The sequence below is a fragment of the Saimiri boliviensis genome, chromosome 13 (genome assembly GCF_048565385.1).
Source record: "Saimiri boliviensis isolate mSaiBol1 chromosome 13, mSaiBol1.pri, whole genome shotgun sequence".
In the NCBI taxonomy this organism is placed as follows: Eukaryota; Metazoa; Chordata; class Mammalia; order Primates; family Cebidae; genus Saimiri; species Saimiri boliviensis.
In genome coordinates, this window is record NC_133461.1 from 111,838,464 (window position 1) to 111,855,794 (window position 17,331).

Consider the following 17,331-nt stretch of genomic DNA (forward strand, 5'->3'; position numbering starts at 1 on the left):
TCAAGACCAGCCTGGGCAACATAGTGAGATCTCATCTCTACTAAAAATAAAAACAAAAAAAAATTAGCCTGGTGTGGTGCCGCACACCAGTGGTCCCAGCTACTTGGGAGGCTGAGGTGGAAGGGTTGCTCAAATGCAGGAAGTCCAGGCTGCAGTGAGTGGCAATCATGCCACTGCACTCCAGCCTGTTTGATACAGTGAGACACTATCTCAAAAACAAAACAAAAATACCCCACAACTTTTTAGTTATACGTTTCATGTTTCGGTATCATAGACTTCCTCAGGTCAAATCAATTAGTAAGAATGGTGGTCAGTCTACCTCATATACATTAAGGTATCCAATATCCAATTTCAGCCATTCAGAACCTAGTGTCAAGTGTAGCTTCCAAGCTAGAGTTTATCCACCTAATTGTGAAAATACCAGCTCCTCTAAATCATGCATTGTGTGTGTTTATATTGCCATTGTCTTAGTGAATTCAGGATGCTATAACAAAAATACCATAGACTGAGTGACCTAAAATATATATATATATATCCCACAGTTGTGAGGACTGAGAAGGCCAAGATCAAGGTGCTGGCCGATTCAGTTCCTGGTGAGGGCTTGCTTCCTGGTTTACAGTGCTGTATTCTCACATGGTACAGAGAGAGATCATCTTTCTTGTACCTCTTCTTTTAAGGTCACTAATCCCATTTATGAAGGTTCCAGCTTCATGAACCAAATACCATCACTTTGGGGATTAGGCTTCAACATTAATTTGGGGGGAGGGGGGAACACAAGCATTTATTCCATAGCATTCCACCTCTGCCCCCAATAAATTAATGTCCTTTTCACATGCAAAATACATTTATCCCATCCCATTAGCCCCCCAAATCTTACCTCATTCTAGCACCAATTCTAAAGTCTACAGTCCAAAGTCCCAACTAAATACCATCTAAATCAGATACGGGTGAGACTCCACGTATGATTCATTTGGGGGCAAAATTTTTCTCCAGCTGTGAATGTGCAAAACCAAACAAACTATGTGCTGCCAAAAAAACAACAGTAGGACAGACCCAGGGCAGACGATCCCATCCCAAAAAGGGGAAATAGGGAAGAAGAAAAGGGTGACAGTTTCCAGGCAAGTTCAAAACCTAGCAAGGCAAATTCCATGGGGTCGTAAGGTTCAGTGACAATTCTCTTTGGCTAGGTGTTCTGCCTTCAGATTCACTGGGGTCAATGCAGATGTGTGAAAGGGGGAAAAATGGCCCACTGAAGACGTAGCCATGGCACCTAGGAGATGGCTCTGAGCATGGTTGGAAATGGAAGATGACAGCACAGTTAGAAACATAAGCATTGGCCGGGCACGGTGGCTCAAGCCTGTAATCCCAGCACTTTGGGAGGCCGAGGCGGGTGGATCATGAGGTCAAGAGATCAAGACCATCCCGGTCAACATGGTGAAACCCCGTCTCTACTAAAAATACAAAAAATTAGCTGGGCATGGTGGCGCGTGCCTGTAATCCCAGCTACTCGGGAGGCTGAGGCAGGAGAATTGCCTGACCCCAGGAGGCGGAGGTTGCGGTGAGCCGAGATCGCGCCATTGCACTCCAGCCTGGGTAACAAGAGCGAAACTCCATCTCAAAAAAAAAAAAAAAAAGAAAAAAAAGAAAAGAAAAAAAAAGAAACATAAGCATTATGCCAGCAATGAGTATACGATGCCAGTCTCTTGTAACTAGAACACACTGTCCAGGAAACAGGAGTGATTCATCTGACTATTACACCGTGTATCACACTAATGAAATCTTTGCATCTTACACCAAGAAGTTTGGGCTCAGTGAGTCTGGAGACTCTGATAAGTGCACAAAGGCAAAAAAATGTTCATAGGCCATGATTGATTAGAGTCTTCATAAATTTGGGGAAAAAATATGCTATCGTTTTAAAGACGACAGCAAACAAGAAGAAATAGTTGCCTCCATCAGTTTGGGCTGCTATAACAGAATATCATAGACTAGTGGATTAAAAAACAAGCATTTATTTCTTACAATTCTGGAGGCTGACAAATCTAAGCTCAAGACACCAGCTGATTCCGTTTCTGGTATGGACTGTCTTCCTGGTTTATACGTGATGCTCTCTTACTATATCCTCACATGGCCGAAGACTTCCATCTTAGAGAACACACAAATAATCATGAATAGAATGTTGAAAGAAATATGGACTGCAAAGGCCATTCTGATGAGGTCTCAGATAGACATAAAGAACATATTATTGGACAAGGAAGAAACAGCAATCTTTGTTATAAAATAGCAAAGAATTTGGCAAAATTGTGTTTATGATCTAGTGTTTTCTTAAAGGTGGAATTTGCAAGTAATGAAATTAAATATTTAGCTCAAGAAATTTATTTTTTATGTTATCTTTGAATTGACAGATAAGATTGCATGTATTTATCATGTATGTTGCTGAAGAGAATTCTAAGGAAAGTGTTGAAGGAGTGGCTTTATTCCTCCTGGCTGATTATAGTAACATGTAAGAAAAAAAATGAATTGAAGATGAAATTTTCATGCGAAAAAGAACTAGAAATTACAGATGGGAAAATTCTCAGCCTATCCATATTGCACACTCAAAAAACGTAGAGAGTATGTTTTCAAGTGTGATAGCTCTGGTGCTAAACAAAATAAAATTAAAAAGACAAAAAAATTAGACAGCATGTTTGGAAGAGGGCACTATAGTGTGACAGGCTATTTGATAAGATTAGTGTGGGTGTGACTGCCTAGAAGCTCAATATAGAGCACAGTGATAAATTAGTAGTCACCGCCAAGATGTAGAAAGAATGGATACATGCATGTCAAGTATATCCATCTTCCAAAAGGAGCATTCTAACAACTAAAGCTGTTGAAATAGAGTGTGTGCTACCTGTGACAGAGTTTCCCTATTGCTGGAAGTGTATATTCAAGGATGCTGTCTCGTCAGTCATGGTTAGTACTCCCTGTGACTCCAAGAGTAATGAGACTCCATCAGTAGATACTAACAGTGGATATCACTGTGGGGTAGAAATATGTGGTGATTTTAATGATCTTCTTTATATCTTTATGCATACTGTGCATTTTTACAATACAATTATGTTATTTCGTAGTCTGAAAACACAGTCATTTCTATTTATTTAAAAATTGAGAGGGCTCTTTAAATTAGGTCTGACTGAGAAAATATTAGGGAGGCAGTAACCCTCCTCAATGTTGAATATTTTTTGTTTGTTTATGTTGAATATTTCTTTTAACAAATTATTCAGTAAAAAGGTTTCATCTCTAAGACTTTTCATGAAATGTCATCCCATATCTAGTATTTAAGATCTGAGAGTCAACTCTGTAAGAGAAACAGACAGATAACAAACTAGGAATCAGACACAGAAAAGGGAACCAAAGTAGAATTTCTGCAATGAAACTTTAACAGAAGCATCAAAATCCAACAGATAGTAAAGTCAAACTTGATGACCCTCCTATTTTGTCAGGAGGGTAGGAAATAAGAAGTCTGGACTCAGGCAGCTCTGAGACCGCATAACCTACACACAGAGAGGCCTACATACAAGTGAGCAACACTGAAGACACAGTTCCAGAAAGCAGAATCCTGGGTCTGGCTCCTGTCTGATGTGTGACCTCGCATGAGCCACTTCATCGTTTTCTGCTTGCTTCCCTATCTGAAAAATGGGACTATAATTGCATTTATCTTCAAGAGTTTCTCTGAAGGTTAAATGAGTTAACACAGGTAAATAACTTAGAACAGTGCCTGGTACACAGTAAGTAGAATGCTTAATACATTTTAGGATTTTTATTTTTACAAAAGAATGTGATGATTAACTACTCATCTGTAACAAGTACATTGACATAAATGATATTCAAAGCTTTTACCATCTCAAACATAACAAAAATGTTCTATTTCTGTGGTCAGGGTGGGATCTATGAGATCAACAACTGTATCACAAAATAAGAAAGCCTTTGAATAATTAAGCAGAAGAATAGACTATACTTTAAAAACACCTAAGCTGCAAATAATTTTCAGCAAAGGTACATGAATGTATAAACATCTTACTGAATGCCAAAAATCTTCCAGCAAGCAGGAAACCAAGAATAGGCGGACTTGCACATTAAGCATTATCAGTAAATTAGGATGCATGAAGCAATGTTGCGATTTCTTTTTAATTAGACTTCTGACCTAACTGATTTAGTTAACGTAAAACTGTCATAACAGTTTTCATAAGTTTACTTAAAACTTGGGGCCTAGCCCTATTTTTCCCACAATTCCTTCAGTATTTCTAACCATCTTCTACTACCAAAAAAGGTTTATGAAAAGAACCTTCATGGATAGGGTAGACTGAAATAGATTTTGAAGTCAAAATTTAGGTAATATAGTTTTTAATCCTTTATTTTTAAAAATTACTTTTAAACATTCATTCCAATTCTATAGTCAAAAGACTCACCAGCACTCCCTAGGGACATTAATAATAATATTCTTTTAACAGACTTAAAAATGTCAGAAAACATACTAGAATATCTTCCAATTTTTCAGTGACCTTATGTTCCTCTCCCTGATTTCAAATCCAGGTTTGTTTCCACTAACAAAGGAGCTCTGGATTAACTGAATTGGAGTCTGGCAACCTGAGCTCAAACCTTAGGTCCATTTTGATTAGCTACATGAATCCAAGCAACTTCTCAAACTTTGCCACACTCTTTTCTTTCAATTGAGTTTTCTTTATATTATATCGCTATAATCCTTTTGTAACAGTTTACAATTTTTGTAAAAGAGCAGATTAGTGTTCTAAGAAAAACCGGTTGTGCTTTTATTCCAGTGCTCAATTTACTAAAAATCTGAATATCCCTTTAGCTTTAGCCAATATGTTAACACACAAAATTTCATTTACAAGATTTAATTTTTTACAAACCTTTTACAACTTGGTTAAACCTTCAGCTCTATTTTATCTAATGTAAAATAATCCTTTAACCCTTTAATTTAGGCCAAAACTAATCCACATTTCCATGACTTCTTGTAATCTTTTATCAAAAACACGTTTTACTTTTTTTACATACCTGGCATAAAAAAACTGTTTTTATTTCCCAAATATTACTAAAGTCATGTAAACTAAAAGACACCATAGTTTTTATTTTTCTGATAAAATATTTGATTTATGCTCTTATTATTTTTAAACCAATTAATCAAAGTTCTTTCATATTGCACACCCAACACATATAAATACACAGATGGAAGAAGATCAAGTACCTGTAAGATTTTACATTTGTCAGTTTCTTAATTGGATTAGTACCCTGGCTTCAAATTGGATCCCTAGGAGCAACAGGGGCCCAAGAAAGCAAAAACCAAGCAGTGTCTACAGCCTAGTAAGCAGGCACAGCTGGAAGCAAAACAGATCCCCCAAATTACAGCTCCTATTTTTATAATATAACCTAGATCCCAAAAAGAGGGATTCAGCCCATCTCCCATTGGCATCTTACCTCTCATTGAGGGGAGGGAACATTTCCATACCTTCTAGGTGGCCAAGAACACACTTCTCTGGTTCAAATATGCAAAAAGCTGAGTATCCCCCAATAGCTGCCATTAGCCATCCCTAAATGTATATTTCCTACCCAGTTATTACATATCTATGTTCTCTCCTAATGTGAAGTACTTTCTGATACCCTGGAAAGTAAAAACCATCAGATAATGCAGTGCAAAATGGAACAAAGTCTAAGAGCTTTAGACTTTGAAAGGGATCTATCCACTTCCAATTCCTGGTGTTTCGTGAGGAAAACAGATGTTTTTCCCAAAATGCCTATTGTGGCACCTCCTCTGTTTTTTCCCAAAGAATTCCAGGCTATTAGAGCTTGAATATCTGCAATTAATTAAGCCAACTTTGGCCAGGTGTGGTGGCTCACACCTGTAATCCCAGTACTTTGGGAGGCCAAGGTGGGCAGATCACTTGAGGTCAGGAGTTTGGGACCAGCCTGGCCAACAGTGTGAAACCCAGTCTCTACTAAAGATACAAAAATTAGCCGGGTGGGGTGGTGGGCACCTGTAATCTCAGCTACTCAGGAGGCTAAGGCATAAGAATTGCTTGATCTCGGGAGGCAGAGGTTGCAGTGAGCCAAGATTGCGCCACTGCACTCCAGTCTGAGTGACAGAGTGAGACTCTGTTTCTAAATAAATAAATAAAAAGCTGACTTTTAACCATGATTCTCTTTTTAAAAAAATTATTTCATTATCTTATTGACTTTAACAATGCAAAACTGCCAATATTTCTGACTTTTGAACTTTGCTAACATAACCTACCAGGTCAAATCAATAAGGTCTTTTTTTTTTTTTTTTTTTTTTTTTAAGATGGACTCTTTCTCTTTCACCCAGTATAGAGTGTAGTCGCCAAACTGGGCTCGCTGCAACCTCCATCTCCTGAAATCAATAAGCTTTAACTAAGGTTATGAATCTAACCACACGTGTACAAGGTATTTTCAAAACGGTACAAGTAGTTTTTACAAAATCTAGAATCTTCAAAGGTAGCTCAGAGAAAGAAAAATTCAAGATGGTTCATGGAGGGTGTAGGGCTGTGGAGGCCCCACAGGGTTGTGGGATGACCCTTACGCTGTGTTGAGGTGCAGGATCCAAGAGGTAAAGAGACAGGACACTGAAGAACTGGTGAGGAGCATCTAGACTTGGGGGGGCCACGCCACCTGTGAGCGGAGATCAGTGGCAGCCCCCAAATGCCCAAAAACATCTGTATTTATTAGTTACAAGTGTGTGTGGTGGGGGTAGGATCATGAGTGAGGCCATCATCTACAGGCTTAGTAATAGGTAATACATAATTACCTAAGTTACAAGTGAGGGGAACACCCCCATTATGTCACCTGGGAAGAGCAGCAGGCTATGCGCAGCAGGGGGCTGTGCCGTGTGCAGTAGTAGAGGGTTGTGTACAGAAAAGGGGTCCACCCCCATTAGGTCACCGAGGCAAGGAGGTACACTGTGTGTAACAGGTGTCGTGTGCAACACTTCTTATCTGGGGGCTGGAGACTTCAAAGGATTTCTAATAGAAGGATACTGTAAGCTTAATGCAGTGGGAGCTGACAGACTTGTGCTCTTCTCTTAAGATGTTTATGGGAGGATGATTTGAACTAGCACAGAAGTGAAAGAAGACTGACAGGCTGTACAGCCACAGTGACTGGTCACACCAGAGGGGTTCTTCTTCCTCAGTTATTTCCAGGATCTCAGGCCCGAGGCCTACTTTTCACGGGAACTGGACGTAAGGTACTACAACTCCTTTATCAGGAGGAGAGGCACTCGCTCCAAGCCTGCCATACAGCGTACGCCCTTTCAGGCAGGGATGCCACCACCTGGATCTTTGGTTCTTGTCCTGGTCCGGCTATTTTCCCATGTACTGCTTCTGTTCTGTGACTGCTCTAGGGATTCCTCTTACTATAAACTACTATATGGTTATATAGAAGGATTATATAAATCAGCACTGTGTCAGTACAGCTCCGACTATAATATCTATATGATTATATACAAAGATTATATAGGACTAAGTATGCTAGATACATGTAAGCAATAAGTTGTACAAGCACTAATTCTATAAACAAATATATGATTATATATGAAGGATTACATAAAGGAAACAGCTGAGCAATAACACTATAAACTAAGATATTCTTCAGGCACTAGTTGTACCTGGGGTCTGGACAGTTTTTCCTCAGTGCCCATGGTGGGTGTTATCCCCGGAGCGGAAGAGAATCAACAAATGTTCATGCAGATATCAAATCAGAAAGGACTCATTTCCTAAGCCAGAAATTGAACCCTGAACATGGGCAGCCACTGTGAGACAGCAAAGCCCAGCTACTGAGCTACAACACTGAGCAATCTCCAATGGAGTCTCCCAGAAGAAGCTGAAAGCAGCCAATTTTGAGCTTGCAAAGGTTTTTAACTGTGCAAGCTTATTTTTAGGGTTAATTATAATATAAATTTCAAAATTTCTGTATGCTGAATGGTGGAAACCAAGAGAAAATACTGCCACATGGCTACAAGATCAAGCTTCTAAGAACATAAAACAAGAGTGAAACTTCACCCATTTTGTTGTTGTTATTGCTTTAAGGACTTCTTTTTTCTTTGTTTTTGTTTGTTTGTTTGTTTGAGACAGAGTCTCGCTCTTTCGTCTAAGCTGTAGTGCAGTGGCATGATCTCGGCTCACTGCAACCTCTGCCTTCCAGGTTCAAGCAATTCTTCCTGCCTCAGCCTCCTGAGTAGCTGAGACTACAGGCCCCCACCACCAGTCTGATTAATTTTTTTATTTTTAGCAGAGATGAGGTTTCACCATGTTGGCCAGGCTGGTGTTGAACTCCTGACCTCAGGTGATCTGCCCGCCTTGGCTTCTCAAAGTGCTGGGATTACAGGTGTGAGTCACCATGCCTGAACTGTTTCAGGGACTTTTGACCAGATGTTTCAACATGTGGACTCTGGGCAAGATGGTGGCCCAGAGTAACAGAAAAGATAGGAAAGGAAAAGGAAAAGGATGAGAGAGAGAGAGAGAGAGAGTGAGATAGCGAGCGAGCATGAAAGAGAGCGCATGTGCGAGAGAGAGGCATTGCCTATGGCAGGGTGGGAAAGGTGATGAGCTCAGGAAAGCCAGAGAAAGACCCACACATTGCACTGAATCAAAAGTTTTGGCGGCTGCTCATTGGTTGTGAAATAATCTTTTTTGGAAGTCCCAATAGCTCTCAAGTTTCCCACTTCAGGGAGGAAAAAGCTCCCCATGTTCCATGATCCTGTACTGGCATAATTCTATCAGCCTCAGACATCAGCAAAAAGTGGAAGGCAGATTAATCCAAAGACAAGGCCGGGCATGGTGGCTCTTACCTGTCATCCCAGCACTTTTCGAGGCCAAGGCGGGTGAATCAGCTGAGGTCAGGAGTTAGAGACCAGTCTGGCCAACGCAGTAAAACCCGGTCTCTACTAAGAAAACAAAAATTAGCTGGGCAGGGTGGCGTGTGCCTGTACTTGGAAGGCTGAGGCAGGAGAATCACCTGAACTTGGGAGGCAGAGGTTGCAATGAGCCAAGATCTCACCATTGCACTCCAGCCTGAGTGACATGAGCGAAACTTTCTCAAAACAAACAAACAAACAAAGACAAAGACAATGGTGTTTAACATTCCATAATGCTAAATCTGATCTTAGCTGACACTTTACTGAGACGGACTTCTAGCCCCCTAAATCTTCTAAGTTGCACCTCAAGCAAATTTTGTCAAGTGTTCTTGCCTTTTATTAGAAGGGACCTTTCACCTTATCTATCTTAGGAGACATTCTAACTCCCCTAAACTGGGCTACCAACCTAATCTCATTCTTTACCCAGGTACACCACCACTTACAAAAAGTTAGCCAATTGGTGATTCAGTCTATTTCCTTTGGGTTGGGGGTTTCCTTAGCATCATTCCTTTGTGATTCACTGGCAAGAAGCTTCCAGAAATGGTCCCAATCTAGAAATGAAAAGTGGGTTCTTGGATCTCATACAAAAAAGAATTTAGGGCCAGGGGTGGTGGCTCATGCCTATAACCCCAGTACTTTGGGAGGCAAAGGTAAAGAGGGATAATAATAATTAAAAATAAATAATTTGCGGGCCAAGCTCAAGCCTGTAATCCCAGCACTTTGGGAGTCCGAGGTGGGCAGATCACCTGAGGTCAGGAGGTCGAGACCAGCTTTGCCAACATGGTGAAACGCCGTCTCTACTAAAAATAAAAAATTAGCCAGTGTGGTGGCACATGCCTGCAATCTCAGCTACTTGGGAGGCTGAGGCAGGAGAATTGCTTGAACTCAGGAGGCGGAGGCTGCAGTGAGCCGAGATCACGCCATTGCACTCCAGCCTGGGCAACAGAGTGAGATTTCATCTCAAAAAAAAGAAAGAAAGGAAATAAAATAAATAAATAAATAAATAATTTGCAATTGCTGTACAATAAAGCAAAATTTACTGTGTTGAGTTCAATAGAAAACCTAACCTCCAGCTCTGCTTAAAGTTAACTAACTCACTGCAAATCATTCAACCCTCTGTATCCTCCCTGCATTCTTAGCAAAGGTCTCAGGCATCTAAAAGTCCCTGTTTTTCTTGCTAACCAGCTGCAAGGTCACAGGGCAGATAACACTCGAAGAATGCACAATTTGTTTCTCAAAAAAAATTTTTTTTTAATGTAAAGCACATCACAAAACATGTCACAGGTTAATCAACTATTCTTTGTTCTTGGTTTTGTAAAATTGCTTCCAGATTCATCATCCTGTATTGCAAAGGTGCTAAAAAGTTCTAAGTTGCCTTGTACTTTGCTCAGTCTTAGGAAGCAATTCCACTGAGCCCACAATCATGTTAAATAAATTCCTCCTGCTACACCATCTGTCTCTCCAAATCTCTAATTTCCCACTTCGAAGAAACCTAGAGCTGGGGAGAAATGCTAACAGATTGGCTCTCCCAAGTGGGCTCCATTCCACCACTACCCCAACCACACCTAACTGGTTCTCTATAACAAACAGAGAAAGTTTTCAAAGGGCACATCTGACCATGTCACTTGGCCCTGCTGACATGTTTTGGCTTTATTTTCCTCCTACAAACCTTCCTTCAATTTCTCCACGCTCCCACCCATCACAGAACACTTGAAGAAACTGGAAAATTATTTTGTTTCTTCAGTTAGTTAACTAATATCCCATAAATGTTAGCTCAAGAGTCACTTTCTCAGGGATGTTTTACCTGACCTCCTTGGCTATGTTAAAACCTCTCACTACAAGCTCTTATAATGAGATATACCTGTAATCCCAGCACTTTGGGAGGCCGAGGCGGGTGGATCACAAGGTCAAGAGATCGAGACCATCTTGGTCAACATGGTGAAACCCCGTCTCTACTAAAAATACAAAGAAAAAATAGCTGGGCATGGTGGTGCGTGTCTGTAATCCCAGCTACTCAGGAGGCTGAGGCAGGAGAATTGCCTGAACCCAGGAGGCGGAGGTTGCGTTGAGCCGAGATCGCGCCATTGCACTCCAGCCTGGGTAACAAGAGCGAAACTCCGTCTCAAAAAAAAAAAAAAAAAAAAAAAAGAGATATACCTCTACATCATAGCCATTGTCACAGCCACAATTTTGCATTTCTTGTTAATATTAAACAATTAATGTTTGCTTCCTGGACTACACCCTACGTTTCACAAAGGACAACACCTGCTTTTCAACACAAAAATCCCTGGCTCTATGCACAGTGCCAAGAACAAAGCAGGAACTCAGGAATTACCTATTTTTGATTAATTAACAAATCAATATCTGCCTAAAAGCATAAATAAATATGCTCCCCTAAAGACTGTTAAGGAAATTTGGAGATTAGCGCGTAATATTATTCTTTCATGTGTCTCCAATATAACTACAGAGTTTGTGTAACAATTTTAGAGAGACTAAAAAGACCACAGAGGGAGTACTAAACTGTTCCAAATCTAAGTGACACTATTTATTCAGATAAATAAACAAAAAAGAGCCAAAAGAACTTTAAACCTTTGTGTTAAGTACCCTCTAAGAATAAAATAGGTTAGTTTTAGCCATTCTTTAAAAATAAAACTTCTGTACTAAATGATAGCATCTGTGACCTTTCAGGAGCTTACTGAACCTTCTTTGTGAAAAGAAACTGAAGCATTACAAAGAGGTCTTGAAACTTGGAGTTAATTATAGTATATTTCAGTAATGCTTCATCTACACAAAGGTAAACAAATCTCTTCCCAAGGTTAGATTTATTTCTATTAAATAATATATAATGTGGAAATGACAAAGAATAGAATATTTTTTTTTTACCTCTGCATTTCTAACTTTACAATGGTCATAAAAATCCCTTCATTTCAGACACTGAGCTATGGAATGGACACAATATTTGCATTTCAATAAGGAGATTTCTAGAAAAGAAAGTATTAATATAAAATACAATCCAAAACCAATTATGGTTATTCTTTCATTCTCTTCAAAGTTTGATTTTTATGTACATTTCATCAAATGCTCTTTTTTCTTTTTTTTGAGATGAAGTCTCGCTTTTTCCACCTTCAGGGTTCAAGTGATTCTCCTGCCTCAGCCTCCCGAGTAGCTGGGGTTAAACATGCCTGCCACCAATCCCGGCTAATTTTCGTATTTTTAGTAGAGATGGAGTTTCACCATGTTAGCCAGACTAGTCTCAAACTCCTGACCTCAGGTGATCGTCTGCCTCTGCCTCCCAAAGTTCTGGGATTACAAGTGAAAGCCACTGTGCCAGAATGAAATGCTCATTTACTTGAAACTGACTTCAGAAATGTAGAGTTGTAAGTAACGTGTGTTGGGGGAAGCAGCAAAGGAGAAAGAACTTACAGAAATTGGTTATGAGTAAGATATAAACTGGGAACAACAAACCACCACAAACTGCAGGAGGCCTCTGGGGAGGCAAACTTCTCCATGCCTCATGTTCCAGTGCAGGGTGACCTAGGCTCTGTTACATAAACATTGTGCTCAACAAAGTAAAACCCCTTCATAGCACTAAAATGAAACCAGACTTGTAGGCTCCTCGTGAGGCCGGCATTCCACCAGCTGCACAGACAGCAGGCTACAGATAACCACATGTTCTTGCTTTGTGAAACTCCCAGACTGCCACTGTTATCAATCTTCAGAATGACACACCCCTTCTGGCTCACTGATTCACCCCACCGTCACCCTCTCCACACCATCACTCCACCACCTGCTCTATAGATCAAAGTGATTGTAACCAACAAATACTATGGAAGATCAGAGCTCAGGGCCTTTGCACCCTTTTTATGCACTAGCCTCCTGGTCCCACTTCATGCATGCTTAACCTGTCTTTTTCTCATTCCTTTGCCACCACCAAACTCAGGTACCCACTGGTGGTATGTGGGGGCTGGTTCCCCTACAACATGCTGAGAGTAGCTGGATACTTGGGAATACTTTTAACAGTCACATTTTTATGAATTTATAATTCCCCTCTGTATGTCCATGTGTGCTTATTATTTAGCTTCCAATTATGGATATGTGGTATTTGATTTTCTGTTTCTGAGTTATTTTACTTAGAATAATGACCTCGAGCTCTTCCATGTTGCTGGAAAGACATGATGTCACTCTTTTTCATGGTGTATATACACCATATTTTCCTTATTCAACCATCTGTTGATGGGCACTTAGGTTCATTGTATGACTTGGCTATTGTGAACAGTCACACTCAAAGCTTTGACCCCAGCATTCTATGCTTATGATTAAATATTTGAAAATTCTACACTATTTTTGGATTACTTAGATTATTAAACTTTCTAGCAAATTTATGCTTTCCACAGTATTCTGAGTTACATATCAAACTAAACTCAGATATGAAGGAAAATCTCCAACTTTGTTTCCTGAATTGAGATGAATTTTAGATATTGCAACAAGCAGAAAGCTCTGGCCCCCTCCTGCTGTAACATGCAATGTAGGTTTCCTTCTTAAAGAATTTAGTTTCTTCCTATAATTTGCTATGCTGAAAACTTTATACTTCATTCCCAGTAGGAGTTCCTAATTCTTATTTTTCTTTATCGAATGTGTAAAAATTAATAAATACATGAGACTATTTAATAACAATTCATCAAAATTAAAATATTTATCTTCAGAATATAACTAAAAGTTAGTTAGGTAATACAAACATCTCAGTCATAGAATATTTCTCACCCTCTAAAATGAGGTAATTATGTATTCCATATTCTTACTTATGTACAATCTTAGGTATTCCAAGATGACTATTTTAGATATTCTTAGCAATAAATTTACTGGGTTCTGAATTAGATGACTCTATGAATCTTATATTTCAAAGCCTCGATGATTTATGAACTTATGTGTGAAGACTATAAAACTTAAGGGGAAAATTTACTTAAATAATTCCATCCTAAATTAAAAGGAAATATTAGTTATCCAAAGACAATGTCTCAACTTTCTGCATTAGTATTATATTGGTGAGTGACTATTTATATTAGTGGGTGATTATTTTCTGTCTACTTTTTTTTTGAGGCAGAGTTTTGCTCTTGTCACCCAGACTGGAGTGCAGTGGTACAATCTCAGCTCACTGCAACCTCTGTCTCCCAGGTTCAAGCGATTCTCCTGCCTCAGCCTCCCAAAGAGCTGGGATTACAGGTGCCTGCCACCACACCTGGCTAATTCTTTGTATTTTTAGTAGAGTCAGGGTTTCACCATGTTGGCCAGGCTGGTCTTAAACTCCTGACCTCGAGTGATCTGCTCTCCTCGGCCTCCCAAAGTGCTGGGATTACAGGTGTGAGTCACTACACCCAGCCCTATCTACTTTTTGCTTATGGGAAATCCAAAATACATAAAATTGATATCATACAGGGCTTTAGTAATTCCATTTATAAAAATTTGATGTGACTATTTGACAAATATATTTGTTGTAAAAAATAATTACAACATTTATTATGTTCTTGCCTCCATAGTATGTTTTAGGCATTGCATGATGAGGTGAAGTGTCTCCCATATTAAAAATGAAGAAATAAACTAAGTTTAAGAAGGTTTATTTATTTCAGAGCCTGCCTGATGTAAAGAAGTGGCATGGTGAGAGCTCTCTGCAGCCTCAAACTCCTGGGCTCATGTGATCCTTCTGCCTCAGCCTTGTGAGTATCTGAAACTACAGGTGCAAGCCACAGTGCCCAGGGGTTAAAAAATTGGGGGAAATCATAAGAATCTGCCTAAGGCTTGGATTCCTAACCACTGAGTTATACTGCCTCTCCTTAGCACAGCCAGATCAAACAACAAAAAATAAAATGTACTAGATAAAAAATCATTTAAATTAAAAAATAATGATGCATACATTATATTTTAGTATTTCAATGTTTATGATTTAAATATAATAAACAATCTGACTTCAAAAATTAATGATATTATTACCTATATTGAACATTCATTATTGTGGCACCTCATCTATCTCTGCCTTCTTTTATCAACATCACCGATATGTTAATTGTGGAGTCACCTTTCCCTCTCCGTTTCATTCTGTGTTCCAGAGCTTGTCATGCAACATCAACAGATCATCTAATTAATCACCATCAAATAGTTCTGGATATAGTGATTGCTTCAGAATTACTGTGTCAAACAAGCTAAGCTAGTCAAAGCCAATCGAATGACACTCAAATCTGGTGCTTTTTTGTTTTGATTAAAGAGAATGAGAAATTATCTCCTTCCACTCGATTCATGAAGAAAATGAAAGTCAATCCCAGTTGCTGCTAAAGGCAGCAATATCACCACTAGAGGAAACTCCCAGAAAATAAAAACCACAGACTGAAGACCCAAGCACAAAGATGTAGACAGAGAGAATTACCTTTGATGATATCATTTGAGAACCAAAAGTGTACTTGAAGAAATTGCTACCTTTGTACTTTTTAAATTACCTGAACCAATAACCACCAACTCTTGATTCTTTCTTCTAAAACCAGTTAGCATTTGGCTTCTCACTGGCAAACAAGAGCTTTGGGTTAATTACTGCCTTTGCATTTATACTGTGTTCTTGCCATATATTCACACCTACCTTTTAATTCTCAAAATAATAGTGTGAGGTATAGGACAATTTTCATTTGATAGGTGGCATCATTAAGATCACAACTAAAGAGATATTTTAGGAAAAATTTAAAATATGGGAGATATATATATATATATATATATATACCTTCTAGTTCAGCTGAAACAAGAAGAAAATATAATGGAGATATTAATCAAGTAATTGACAACTGATTGAATATGAGATGTGAGTAAGAAAACATACCAAGATTTTAAGAAAAGAAAAATGATGGTAGCATTAATTAAATATGAAACAACCTGAGAATTTAAGGAGCATTTAGAGGAGATTATTAATTTGGTTTCAGACATATTTACTACAGATTGAACATTGTAAACCTGAAAATCCAAAATCCAAATGTTTCAAAATCTGAAACTTTTTGAGTCTTAACTTGATGATCAAAGGAAATGCTCATTTTTCCACTTCAACTTTCAGATTTTTGGATTTGGGATGCTTAGCCAATATAATACAAATATTGCAAAATCGAAAAAAATCTGAAATCTGAAACACTGCTGGTCCCAAGCATTTTGGATAAGGGATATTCAACCTGCATGACACTTCAGTAGAAAAGCTAAACAAAACTGATCAACTTTCAGTATTAGATTTGCATTCAAAGGAGCCTTCCTGAAAATAATACATAACCATAAGTCACCCATAATGTTGATAGCTAAAGGTATGGAAGGGGCAGCATAACTAGAACTTTATGGATTATTAGATTTCAGGTCCTTTCTCAGCATCATTTCACATAATACTAACAATGAGGGTGGTGATATCACCCTAATTAAGAGATAAGGAAAATTGTGTGTGTGTGTATGTGTGTGTGTGTGTGTGTGTGTGTGTGAGAGAGAGAGAGAGAGAGAGAGGGAGAGTATTTTTCAGGAAAACACATTTGAGCTTTCTAATATAATTCAATTGGCAAACGTGATGCTATTAGACAAAAATGGCTTTTGGAACTTAAAAATTAAGACTATATGAAGAACATCTAAATTATCTCACTTTTAGATTGTATTAAAACTGAGCTACAATCATCATTTTCTAAACTGGCCAGTGTTTCTTCCCTCAATAATAAGAATATTAACACTGAATATCTTCATGCAATTAAATATATACATTGCTGTATTCACAAACAGTATCAAACACAATCATGCTTTAAAGGCTTAGTATCCTGTAGGAAGACATACAAGAAGCAAATAACTATAACACAGTGTAATCCAATGGAGAAAAACAGCAGGTATGTCAAGATACCTTCCGCCTCAGGCCTGTGGTGGTCAGCCTAAAATCCTGGGCAGCACCTTGGATCACCTAATCGCTATCCTCAAACCTTAAAGGAGGCATACTCTTTCTCACTGAAAAGTACTCAGAAGGTTTTTCCTTTTCATGTATTTAATGTATAAGTCAAAATAATCCCCATTTATTTAATATTTTACATCCACATATGCTTACATTTATCGTCATGAACTTAAGTCTTTTTGGTCATTATAAGAGTACAAGTTTATCATTTATGTAATAGAAGATTAAATTTAAATTAAAACAAACTGTTTAAATGGAAAAGTATGGAAACACTAAATAGTATAAAGCTAAAATTTGTTCTATTTAATAGAAATATTTTAAATAATAACTTACATTCTTCATAAAAACGCAAACCAACTTTAGAACTTTATATTAAAAACTGATTTCATTTTATATCATTAAAGACTACAGCTGTATAGTAAGCAATCTAAGAACAGTGTCTTCACAATCATGAAGTAGGAAATAAAGTAAA

General features: G+C 38.5%; 1 long non-coding RNA gene across 1 annotated transcript in view; it reads right to left on the minus strand.

Moving 5' to 3' along the window:
• LOC141580891 (uncharacterized) overlaps positions 1-17,331 on the minus strand; it is a 38,152-nt gene that overhangs the window by 13,564 nt on the left and 7,257 nt on the right. The window lies entirely within an intron of this gene.